This window comes from Panthera onca, chromosome B4, assembly GCF_046562875.1.
Source record: "Panthera onca isolate mPanOnc1 chromosome B4, mPanOnc1 haplotype 2, whole genome shotgun sequence".
NCBI classification, from domain to species: domain Eukaryota; kingdom Metazoa; phylum Chordata; class Mammalia; order Carnivora; family Felidae; genus Panthera; species Panthera onca.
The window spans coordinates 108,809,570-108,822,116 of record NC_138345.1 but is presented as its reverse complement, the minus strand read 5'-3'; the positions used below and the strand labels follow the sequence as shown (position 1 = coordinate 108,822,116).

At 34.7% G+C, this 12,547-nt stretch overlaps 1 pseudogene; it reads right to left on the bottom strand.

Annotated features, from left to right (window-relative positions):
* Positions 1-11,835: 11,835 nt before the first annotated feature.
* Positions 11,836-12,042, bottom strand: LOC132660525 (U2 spliceosomal RNA; annotated as a pseudogene).
* Positions 12,043-12,547: the final 505 nt, after the last annotated feature.

Below are 12,547 nucleotides of genomic sequence, written 5' to 3'. Positions count from 1 at the left end.
TCTGATAAACCCCTCTAATAATGACCAATCTGTTATGTGTATTTATGTGTGTGTGTGTGTGTGTGTGTGTGTGTGTGTGTGTGTGTGTGTGTGTTTGAATCCTCATATAAGTGAAATGATATGATATTTTTCCTTGTCTGAGTTATTTCACTTGACATAATGCCTTCAAGGTCCAATCAGGTGGTTGCAAATGGCAAGATTTCCTTTTTTTGTGGCTAAGTAGTATTCCATTGTATGTGTGTATGTATGTATGTATGTGTGTGTGCATATATATAAATATATGTGTGTATATACATATATACACCCCATATATTCTCTATCCATTGATCTATCAATGAATACTTAGGTTGTTTCCATATTTTGACTATTGCAAATAATGCTGCAATGAACATAGGTGTGCATATATGTTTGAATTAGTGTTTTATTTTCTTTGGATAAAGAGCCAGAAGTGGGATAAATGGATCATACGGTAGTTCTTTTTTTAATTTTTTGAGGAACTTCCATAATGTTTTCTATGCTGGCTTTACCAATTTACATTTTTACCAACAGTGTGCAAGAGTTCCCTTTTCTCCGTATCCACCCCAATACTTATTATTTCTTGTCTTTGTGATAATAGCCTTACCTGTGGGAGGTGATATCTCACTGTGGTTTTGATTTGCATTTCCCTGATAATTAGTGACTATGAGCATCTTTTATGTGTCTGTTGGTCATCTGTATGTCTTCTTTGGAAAAAAATTTTTTTAGGTCTTCTGCCCATTTTTAAATATTATTGTTTCATTTCTGTTGTTGAGTTTTTTGAGTTCCTTATATATTTTAGCTATTAACCCTTTATCAGATACATGGTTTGCAAACATTTTCTCCCATTCAGTAGGTTGTCTGTTCACATAACTGATGATTTCCTTCACTGTGGAGAATCTTCTTAGTTTAACATAGTCCTATGTGTTTATTTTTCCTTTTGTTGCCATTGCAAGGCAACAAGTAAGGTCTAAAAATTCAACATCAAGGCTTCTATCAAGGAGATTACTACATATGTTTTACTAAGAGTTTTATATATTCAGGTCTTAAATTCAAGTCTTTAATTCATTTTGCATTAATTTTTGTGAATGGCATAAAATAGTGGTCTAGTTTCATTCTTTTGTATGTGGCTGTCCAGATTTCCCAATGCCATTTAATTGAAGAGACTGTCCTTTCTCCACTGTATAATTTTGGCTCCATTAAATTAATTGACTATATATGTGTGGCTCTCTATTTATTCTTGGGCTTTCTATTCTGTTCCATTGATATATGCATCTATTTTTATGCCAGTACTACACTGTTTTAATTACTATAGATTTGTAGTATTGCTTGAGATCAGAAGGTATAATGCCTCCAGGTTTGTTTTTCTGTCTTAAGATTGTTTTGGCTATTCAGTGTCTTTTGTGGTTCCATCCAAATTAGAAGTATTTGTTTTAGTTTTGTGAAAGATACAGTAGGAATTTCAATAAGGATTGCATTGACTGTGTAGATTGCTTTGGGTAGTATGGACATTTTAATAATATCAATTCTTCCAGGGGCACCTGGGTGGCTCAGTTGGTTAAGCGTCTGAGTCTTGATTTAGGCACAAGTCATGATCTCATGGTCTTGAGATTGAGCCTACATTGGGCTCTGTGCTGACAGTGGGGAGCCTGCTTCAGATTCTCTCTCTCCCTTTCTCTCCGCCTCTCCCCCACTTGCACACTCTCTTTTTCTATCAAAACAAATAAATAATTATATATATGAATAAAATGTCAATTATTCCAATCCACAAACACAGGGTATCTTTCCATGTATTTGTATCTTCTTCAATTTCTTTCATCAACATCTTCTAGATTTTATTGTTTAGGTCTTTCACCTCCTTGGTTAAATTTATTCCAAGTATTTTATTCTTTTCACTGCAATTATAAATGGGATTGTTTTCTTAATTTCTCTTTCTGCTAGTTCATTATTATGGTATAGAAATGCAATATATTTCTCTATGTCAATTTTATATCCTTCATCTTTACTGAACTCACTTATTCTAACAATTTTTAGTGGAGTTTTTAGGATTTTCTAATATATAGTATTGTGTCATCTGCAAGTAGAGACAATTTTACTTTTTCCTTTTCAACGCTGATATCTTTTATTTATTTATTTATTTTTTCCATTTGCTGTGACTATGACTTCCAATACAAATGCAAAAATGGCACTTGGCAGTGCCCTCATCCCCCAAAGTCCCACTAGTCCATGCCCCTCCAGCAGATGCTTTAAGATTTAGCCAATGAATCTTCTTCATATATAATCCCATAATTCTCAAACTGCTGGGTGAATGACTCTGCACATGAACCCCATAAAAGGAATATGTCATATTCCTACAGTTCCCCCAGATCTTCTGTACATAAGCCCCACTGGTTTCCAAAGCCAGGGTCTTTTGGGGTCTTGTCTCTCTGGTGCAGATCCCTAGGGTTAGGGTGGTTAATGTGAGATGCAAACCCCTCACTCTTCAGGGAGAGTTTTGAAACCCATGAGGTTCTTCCTTATTGAGGATTACTGTTTATAGGGGCAGTAAGTATTTTGATGAGACCACATCTCTGCCTCTCCTACCTATCTGGATTTGGCCATTTTATCCCTTGTTGTGGATGGAGCTGTTCAGCTAGTTTTTATTATTTTTAAATGGCTATTATTCCATATATAGTAGATTTGGCATATCTGTGGAAGAAGGTCAGTTCAGGTCTCTCTATGCTGCTATCTAGGACTATCATGACTTCTAGTCCTGAACATTTTATTAAGTTTATTTCTAAGCATTTCATTTTTTATTCTAAGTGGGTTCATTGTTTGCTTATTTTCTTTTCTAAAATTTCATTTCTATTATTTGGAAAAAATAATTTTTTTTTAATTTTTAAAAAAAAATTTTAACGTTTATTTATTTTTGAGACAGGGAGAGACAGAGCATGAACGGGGGAGGGTCAGACAGAGAGGGAGACACAGAATCTGAAACAGGCTCCAGGCTCTGAGCTGTCAGCACAGAGCCCGACGCGGGGCTCGAACCCACAGAGTGGGAGATCGTGACCTGAGCCGAAGTCAGACGTTTAACCAGCTGAGCCACCCAGGCGCCCCTGGAAAAAAATAATTTTTGTATATTAATGTATAACCTTATGAACTTTTTAAATTTACTTATTAGTTCCTATAGCCATTTTAAAATAAGATTCTCTTCCATCCATAAGTATTTCCTACTTATGGAAAGACCTAATTGATGCCACTAAGTAGTAAGAGGCAGCATAATATACAGATAGCCTCCGCGTGCAGACGTGGCCACGTTGAATGAAGCTTTGTTTCTTAAGTGTTCTATAAACATTGGCCTTTGTTTTCTAGTCTGTTAAATGTACATAGGTATTTTCCTATTCAAGATACTAGTATAGAGTTAGTCAAAAGGGTGCTGTTGTTCCTACTATTATTAAGTCTAAAGTGTCCTTTCACCCAAGACATTTGCATTTTTTTATTAAAATTTTTTTCCATGTTTATTTATTTTTGAGAGACAGAGAGTGACAGAGTGTGAGTGGTGGAGGGGTAGAGAGAGAGGGAGACAGAATCTGAAGCAGGTTCTGGGTGCAGAACTGTCAGCACAGCTGACAGGAACCCTGAGATCCTGACCTGAGCTGAGGTCTGATGCTTAACTGACTGAGTGACCCAGGTGCCCCAACACATTTGCATTTTAACTATGATTTTCAATGGCTTAACTCAAATGAATTATCATATTAAGCACCATGATTGTTCATTTGGTACCTTACTTTCAGTCATAAATCTCCTCCCCTCTCCAATATTAAAATTTAAATATTACTGATTTTCCTAGATATGAGACAACACTTACTGTCACACAGAGAGTAAACATTGGCAGCTAAGCTTATTGTCAGCTTCATAGAGAATTGATAACTGTACAATTACAATAAAGTGATAAAAATGAAATATTGCTTTGTCTAAAAATACAAGATTAATTTAATTCAGGGAGTTTTAAATTTTTTAAGAACTGTTCAGTCTCTGCTGGCCTATGATACACACATACCTACTCCTTAGGGAGGAGTAGTGCTGAGAAGCTATAAAAAGTCTAATATCTGAAAGGTTAAATTAGATTTGGGAAAGCTACAGGATTCTCAAGTGTTTAAATGATGTAATTATTGTAGGAACAAACTTGATTGTACCTGATAACATAGAGGATTCTTTATATGATGTTTCTGCCATTGGAGATATTATATCACCATAAAAATTCTTTTGCAAACCCATCCAAATATATTACGTTAGAAAATATTTAGTAGTTGTTTAATTTAACTCATAAAAAAACCCATAAATAAGTATCAGCTTCCTTGTTGAGGATAAAACACCATGACCAATAATAGCATTTAATGCTTTATGAAATGTAACCCTATGAAAAATGCAGTGTAATTACATTTAGTGACATTCTGCAATTTAATTAGGGTTAATTAAATTGAACTATTGGCAATTTTTGCTTATTTGCATTATTTTTTTAAAAATACTGTGATTTAAAGGTTAATTGCAGTATTTATAAGACAATAAAATTGCTTCTCCATCAACTTTTTTTTCATATAAATACAGATGGATAATTTTGCCCCTCTGTAAATAAATTTGTAGTTTTATTATTTAATATTATGAGTTGAACACAACTAAAACAAATGGACAACTTAAACTATGAATATAAAAATTTATTATAAACTAATGACTACCAGGTTGGTGCTTTTGGTTTTTAATTCAGAAGGATGATTCAGGAGGATGGTCTTCTGTGCTTAAGGAGCCTTCTTTTGGGGTTGTCTTTTTGGTGTCACTCATGAGAATATTTCACTTGTGCCTGTTTTTATTCATACCAGTGCTTCTGGTATACTCTCCAACTTGTTGATTTGTTTTATAACTCTTTATATCACTTTCAAAGATCTCAACCTAAACCCTCAAACTTCATCAAGCTGAGTCACTACTGTTTTAATTGCCTTGAGTTTTGCCGCTTCTCTAGTAGGAACCCTTATTTTTCACAACCTGTCAGTTGTATTACTTCCATCTGTCACCAGCATTTCATCACCTCTGAGCAGCACGACCTGCCCTTTGTTAAATCATCTGTTTTTTCAAAACTTCAGTAAATAGTGAACCATTCCAATTACCAGTATGGCATAAGGGGGAGAATTGCAGACTACCTCAGGATGTCTGAGTTTGAATTATAGGTCTACCATTTAGCATCTATATGACATTGGGAGGTATACTTAACAACTCTAATCCTCAATATCTTTACCTGTAAAATGGGAGTAGTAGTAATGCTGTTTAAAGATGCAGTGAGATAATGTAACTAGACCATGCTTTAATTCATGTTAGTTTATATTTGTATTATTGGCTTTGGTCTTCTATACTTAGTTTCTCAATTTTTCATGTCTATTATTGTTACCATCAACCTGACAAAAACATGCCAATAATTGAAAACAACCATAGTGATATGACACCTCAAAATCTACCCTAGATAAATGTATTCATTGGAAGGGGAGAAAATGTTTCTTTGGCCTGAAAGGCAGGTTAGATAGTAATGAAATTGATTATCAGTTATAAAGATGTATTTGCTTCTTTGCTTTCTCTATATCCTCCCCCCAAGGATGTGGCCCCTTGATCCCATGCAGCACCAACTCAGGAAAGTTCTCAGTTATGGATATAAGTACACATGATCAGAGGATTCAAAGGAATGAAAATCAGGTACACTGGCACTCAGTTATTCTATTTGGGCAGTCTCTGGCTAGACAGGAGAGTACATCATTCCAGAGAATGTAGTTTAAGGAAATGCGTAAGGCCTTTGGGAATAGAAAATCTATGTCTTAATTATGATTGGTCTTTTTATTTTTTAATATAAATCAGATTCTACATGTTTATTATTTTTCTGCAAGGACAGTCATAACATTTCATAATTCAAGCTCATATTTTTCATTTTTAGCCTATAGTCACGTGCCACAGAGTAGAAAATTTAATATTGAAACACACTGAGCTAAGTGTTACAATTCATTTTTCAATAATAATAAGACAAAATCTCATATTCTCTGTCCTGGGGTTTTGTTTTATAGTACTTATAAATTAGAGTGTTTTGGATATTCATTGGGAAGACTTGTACTGTGAAAAGATAATCTTTTCATTTCATATCATCTTTTACTGATGTACTTAAAATTTCTAACATCATGATTTGATCTTTTCAAATTTATTTCAGTCACTATTCTTTCACTCTATACTTTCCAGATATGAAAATACTATTGAAATAATCGTAAACATGTGAAAGATACAAAAATGATTCTTTTTAAAACCACTTTCATTAAAATGTTCTAATGAAATCCATCCTTCTCATTTAATAACTTTAATATAAAACTGAAATAAGTTGTATCTGCTTAATATTTTCACTAATACTAAATACATTTAGTATTAATACTAAATACATTTTACATTTTACTAAATACACACGCTAGATGTGAACAAATTAACAGTGAAAAGCAAACATTTGACAGTATTTGAAATATAATATGTCTCTTTTTAAAAATCCATTTCTCATTTGAGAAGACATTATTATGATTTAGAATTTTCTCAGTGGCTTATGCACCTAAATATTTATCCTAATAACATTGTATTTTTTTAATTTTTTAAATGTTTATTCATTTTTGAGAGATGGAGAGAGACACAGCGTGAGTGTGGGAGGGGCAGAGAGAGAGGGAGACACAGAAACCAAAGCAGGCCCAGGCTCTGAGCTGTCAGCACACAGCCCGATGCGGGCTTGAACTCACAGACTGCGAGATCATGACCTGAGCCGAAGTCAGATGCTCAACTGACTGAGCCACCCAGGCACCCCACATTGTATTTTAAATTATAGATTTTAAAGCAGATAATAATCTGTACAAGGAAAAGAGACACAAAATATTTATTTCATGGGTACATAAGTATGTATGTACTTAGACTAATTGATTTAGAATAACACAAGTGGGTAAAAATATGAAATTGTTTTGCAACTCGTGTTTTAAATAATGCAAATGTAGAAAATTATGACCTTCCCTTCTAATGTACCATAGATATTTTAGTGCAGCTTCCAATTTTAAAATAGCATGAAGTGATTAATATTCATCAAAAGGAAGTGGGAAGAGAAGCATCATTTTATTTTCAATTAATAGAAAACATGGCATTGTCTATTTTTAGTCTCCTAGCTATTTATCCATTCCCTACGGAAGTGAATGGGCTTCCACACTCCTTGTCTGCTTTTTTGCTAAAAGTGCTTGCCTGGGCTGCCAAGCTCACCACGCAGTTTCTATCTGGCATTGAAGCGCTATCTTTTTCAGCCATGCAAGTCTGTGTTTTGTGATAAAGTGCCGTTATGGGCAGCCTTGCTGACTCTACTCTGCTTCAGAAAGAACTCGTGTGCACTACAGGATTCCATTTGAAAACTCTCTCTTCTGATGCTTGACTTTCTTCTGAAATTGTACTTGCAATCCTAATGGTTCTCTTTTTAATATTTTGACTCATTTCACTTGTTTAATATGAACTAGATATTTAATTCTACATAGAACAGCGAGGAGGTTTCTGACTGCTACAGAAAGTAAATTTTATAAGAGATAAACTACAATTTATAACTTGATTTTACCCAGCATGTATCACTTTAAATGCACAGATGGAGAGTTTTCAGGCCACTAGGGGGGTAATCTGACTTGAGATATGTTGGTCTATTCACTTCACATTCCACAAGATCCACCGTGATTATTTCAGTCCATGTGATGGCATAGTGGCTGTATCACTGTCAATTTTTTCAGCATGAGAAAAGAAAGCATTGGTTGTATTACCAGCCATTTATTTAATGTGTGTATAGGCATCATCTTGGAACATCCATTTCTGATGTTTTATAGGCACTTGACAGGGTCTGCTTCAAACACATAGAAATGAAGGATATATAGTAACTGAGTGTATCTACTTATAAGTTTAACTAACAAAGCTTTAAATATTTTTTACCTGAATTTATAAATTAGATATATTTAGTTTTTAGGAATCACACAAGCAGGACAGAGAAAACTCACACTATAGTAGGGAAATCTCTCCCAAAACTGCTTAAAGAATTTTCATAAATTCAAACTTATAAATTCGTAAGTTAAATTCCCTTAACAACTCTAACACTGTTAACAGAAAATAAAGTCATCCTAGACATTTTAGCTATAAGTATCAAATATACCATGTTCCCCTAAATATCATATGCACTTTCATTAAAAAAAAAAGACACTGATATTGTAAACTTAATAATGAAGTGTTAGTGATTTAGACTTGGCTCCCTTCGTTATATCTTAACTTAATTACCTTTTAACTTACTCTCTAATGGGCATGCTGAGGTTACTTGGTGGAAAATTAAAAATCATTGTACTGTTTGCTATGCCAGGTTTGCTGTAATTATTGGTATATTTGTTTATCATTCACAAACTTGAAATCACTTTATGAGAACTATATGTGTGCCCTGGATTCCTCCCAGGATGCTGATTAGACAGGTGGGACCATTTTTAAAGCTGTCTGATTTGGTTGATGGAACTTCCTACTCCCTTTAATTTACTACCTAATTGAAATCTCTTTCTTCCCATGATCTTCTCCTGTTACAATTCAGCACTGCTGCAATTCTAAAATTTTTAAATGCCTTCCATTGGGTTTCAAAATTCACTTATCTTTGTCTTCTGAAGCTATAATTCTGACGTTAGGCTAATGACATTTTGGAAACAAAAGAGAGGGAAAATTATGAATAGCAGAAAAGGGGAGAGGTATTTGTTTCTTTTCTCCTCAATTACAGATTATTTTTTCTGTCTTCATGTATTTATTAAATTGGCTTTTAGTTCCTTATTTTATTGGAGAATGGCAAATTTAACATTCCTATTCATGTAGAAAGGGCAAATGTCAGCTAGTCATTGATACTTTAGGCAGTATCAATGTCTAATTTCAGCTGGGACCCTAAAGTTACAACGTAGACTAGTGTGGAAAGAACTTGGGTTTTAGTGATTAGACATGGGTACTAATCTGACTTTACCAATCATCATCTGTATGATGTTGAACATGTTACTTAATTTTTAATGTCAGTTTCCATATCATTATATCCGGGGTAACTAAACAAACCACACCAATTTATTGTGAAAATAAAATCACATCTCTAAAGTACATTTTAACATGCCTGACACCTAGGTAACACTTATTAAATTATAGTTGCAATTAGTTAATCTATCAAAATAATCTTATATATGCTAGGTGGAGTGGTTCATTACTGATATTAAATGTAGCTTTGAAAATAGATTTTACTTTTAAACTCACTAGGGCAAAGAATTTAATTTAAAATCTGCCATGTTTCATACAGATGTCAAGAGCTGTGAAGGGACTGAGATCTGAGATCTGAGATTTTTGCCCTCTGTGTTAGCTAATAAGTTATCCTGTCGAAAGTTCACCTACATCGATAAAGACAAAAGATGCCTGCATGAGACAAAGGACAGTTTATGACTCACAGCAACAGCAGTGGTCAGCATTATATTGTTTACACTAGTTCTCCAAGCCCTAATTCCCACATGCCACCTGGTGACATGACAAGGTCTGGGTGATGCCTGTACACACTGTGGGTTATGTTAAAGGAGAAAAAAAAAAAAACCTGAGTTTAAAAACCCTAATTTTTTATAAGGAGACTGTGAGCAAATCTACCCAACCTTTGCCCTGGAAAGAGACATTGTAATTATTAATGTGAACAGCAAACCAATATCCCTTCTGTTCTGGAAGACACTCTCTAACTTCCAAAGCTATTTGCTTTATGAACAATCTTGAAAGATGATATAGAACAAAAACTGTTAATGCCCCTGCTCAGAAGACAGAAGTACATGGAGAATTGATCCCCACAGCAGGATAATGGAAACTATGGACCTTCTATTATAAAAATCAGGAGAAAATTTTATGAACATAATTTTAATTCATAGTCATTCAAAGTGCTGAATTCTATCCAAACCATTTGTTGACAGGTGTGGTAGAGGAGATCAGTTACTTGTGAATGTCTTAATAGTGTTTTAGAGAGGGGAAAAGAAAAATTGGGATATTTATGAGGTTTTTGGATACAGTTGAAAGCATGTATTTCAATGTGAGGTCTTAATTAGGACTGGTTCATGATGTAGTAGTGGACGATGAGTGGACCAGGCAAAGCTAAGGTTTTGAGAAAACAGTTCCGAAGTGAGTGTTATGTATTGAAAGTTAGCAGACGGATGTTCATATTAATGAGTTTTTCAAAAGTGCTTGAAAGGAACAATAATGTTACTTGTATCTTTTATCTTTTTGGATTGGGTTTTCTGGAAGAGCAAGAATAAGTGTAACATTAGTGAAGTCTTGATAATACAGAGATTAAGCAGTGTGATATAGATGATTTTGCTTCTTCAAAGCCAAATGACATTTATCCAAAGCCTGTCATTATTTGTATATGAATCCAGATTTGTGGCATAGAGACATCTACTCACATTTAATAGGTTTTGTATCTTGAAGACAATATGGGGAAAAGGGTAGAAAACAAAATATACCAAAAGGAGAAATTAAAAAAAATGATCATGGTGTGGGAAAATGACCAATTTAAGGTTAAAAAAAAAAAAAAAAAAAAAAACTGTAGAGAGGGCACCTGGGTGGCTCAGTGGGTTAAGTGTCTGACTGCAGCTCAGGTCTTGATCTCACCATTCGCGAGTTTTTTTTTTTTTAATTTTTTTTTAACGTTTATTTATTTTTCAGACAGAGAGAGACAGAACATGAACAGGGGAGGGGCAGAGAGAGAGGGAGACACAGAATCTGAAACAGGCTCCAGGCTCTGAGCCATCAGCATGGAGCCCGACGTGGGGCTCGAACTCAGGAACTGTGAGATCATGACCTGGGCCGAAGTCGGCCGCCTAATCGACCAAGCCACCCAGGCGCCCCTCACCATTCACAAGTTTGAGCCCCTCATCCAGGTCTGCGCTGACAGCTCTGAGCCTGGCGCCTGATTTGGATTCTGTGTCTCCCTTTCTGCCCCTTCCCCACTAATGTTCTGTCACTCTCTCTCAAAAATAAATAAACATTAAAATTAAAAAAAGAAATATATATATATATATATATATATGGAGAGAGAGAGAGAGGGGCACTTGGCTGGTTCAGTCAGTTAAGTGTCTGACTTTGGCTCAGGTCATGATCTCATGGTTTGTAGGTTCAAGTCCCGTGTCAGCCGCTGTGCTGACAGCTCAGAGCCTGGAGCTTACTTCAGATTCTGTGTCTCCCCGTCTCCATCCCCTCCCCGACTCGTGCTCTCTTTCTCAAAAATAAATAAACCTTAAAAAATTTTTTTTAATATACAGGAAACAAACAGGGAAGAAATGTTTAACACACAGAAGAATTCTAACAGTACACTAGCATCTGCCCTAAGAATGAATATAAGATTAGAGTCACATTATTATAAAAAAGATATCTTCTTTGCATTTAGGACAATAGAGAAAAATGAGTCCAATCAGAATATATGATCTAAGTGTATATACATATTAATCGTATTATAGAAAATACTTGATTGAGCTATATTTTTAAGATGATTAAAATGACTCACAACTTGTAGCCAGCTGAAAGTTTTTCCAGGTGTTCTTATTTGTTCTTTCTTTCTTTTCTGTTTTGGTCTAGATTTGATATTTCCAAAGTCAAAAGTTACATAAGTCCCTGTAGACAAGGGGTGATTTATAAGCAAAGAGGGTCATCAAGATTAGGATGGAGTTCAAAAGAAGCAATAAGAGAGAAACCACTTGAGAAAACAGAAGTCATTTTATGTTCCAATAAGAATTCCCCAAGCCTATCATTCTCAAAGCAGGCTGTCCAGAAAATAAAACCTTTTCTTAAAAATAAACTTTTGAAAAATATTTTTTGGTGCAAATGATAAAGTTAGAGCTTTCTGACCAATGGGCTTCCATTTTCCAGGGATAATTATTAAACTGATTAGGACAGATACCATACTTGATCTTAGCCAAAAGACCGAGAAGCGATTACAGACAATTATTAAAATATGAGAAAATGAGGCAGTAATACTAGAGGTAAATTTAAAACGTTTAGTTCTTCCTAAACAGAGAATTGACATCTGTTCAGACAGTTTGGTGGGCTGCTTTTTTTTTTTATTACATTCTGGTTTATATTTCAGTTTCTCTCTAGAAAGATTTGCTCTGATGCATTAATAGGAAACCTATTATTAAAATTCACCAAAGATGCATACTCCAAATTCACCTGTATCCATAGTAAAGATGACATTTCACCTCCATCATTCTGCCTTTTTTGTTCATCGAACTTATTTGATATGGAAAAAGAATGCAATAACATATATTGAAGGAGGACACAGGAGAAGAAAGAGCAAACTGGAATGACTCCTTCGGAGGGAGCTGAGATTTGCTGCAAAATTGGCATGTGGCCCCTTAACGCAGCAGATTGAGAGCCAGTAGCCATTGAGGAACAACCATTTAAGTATCGTGACAGCTGTATTCAGCCGTCAAAGAAAAGT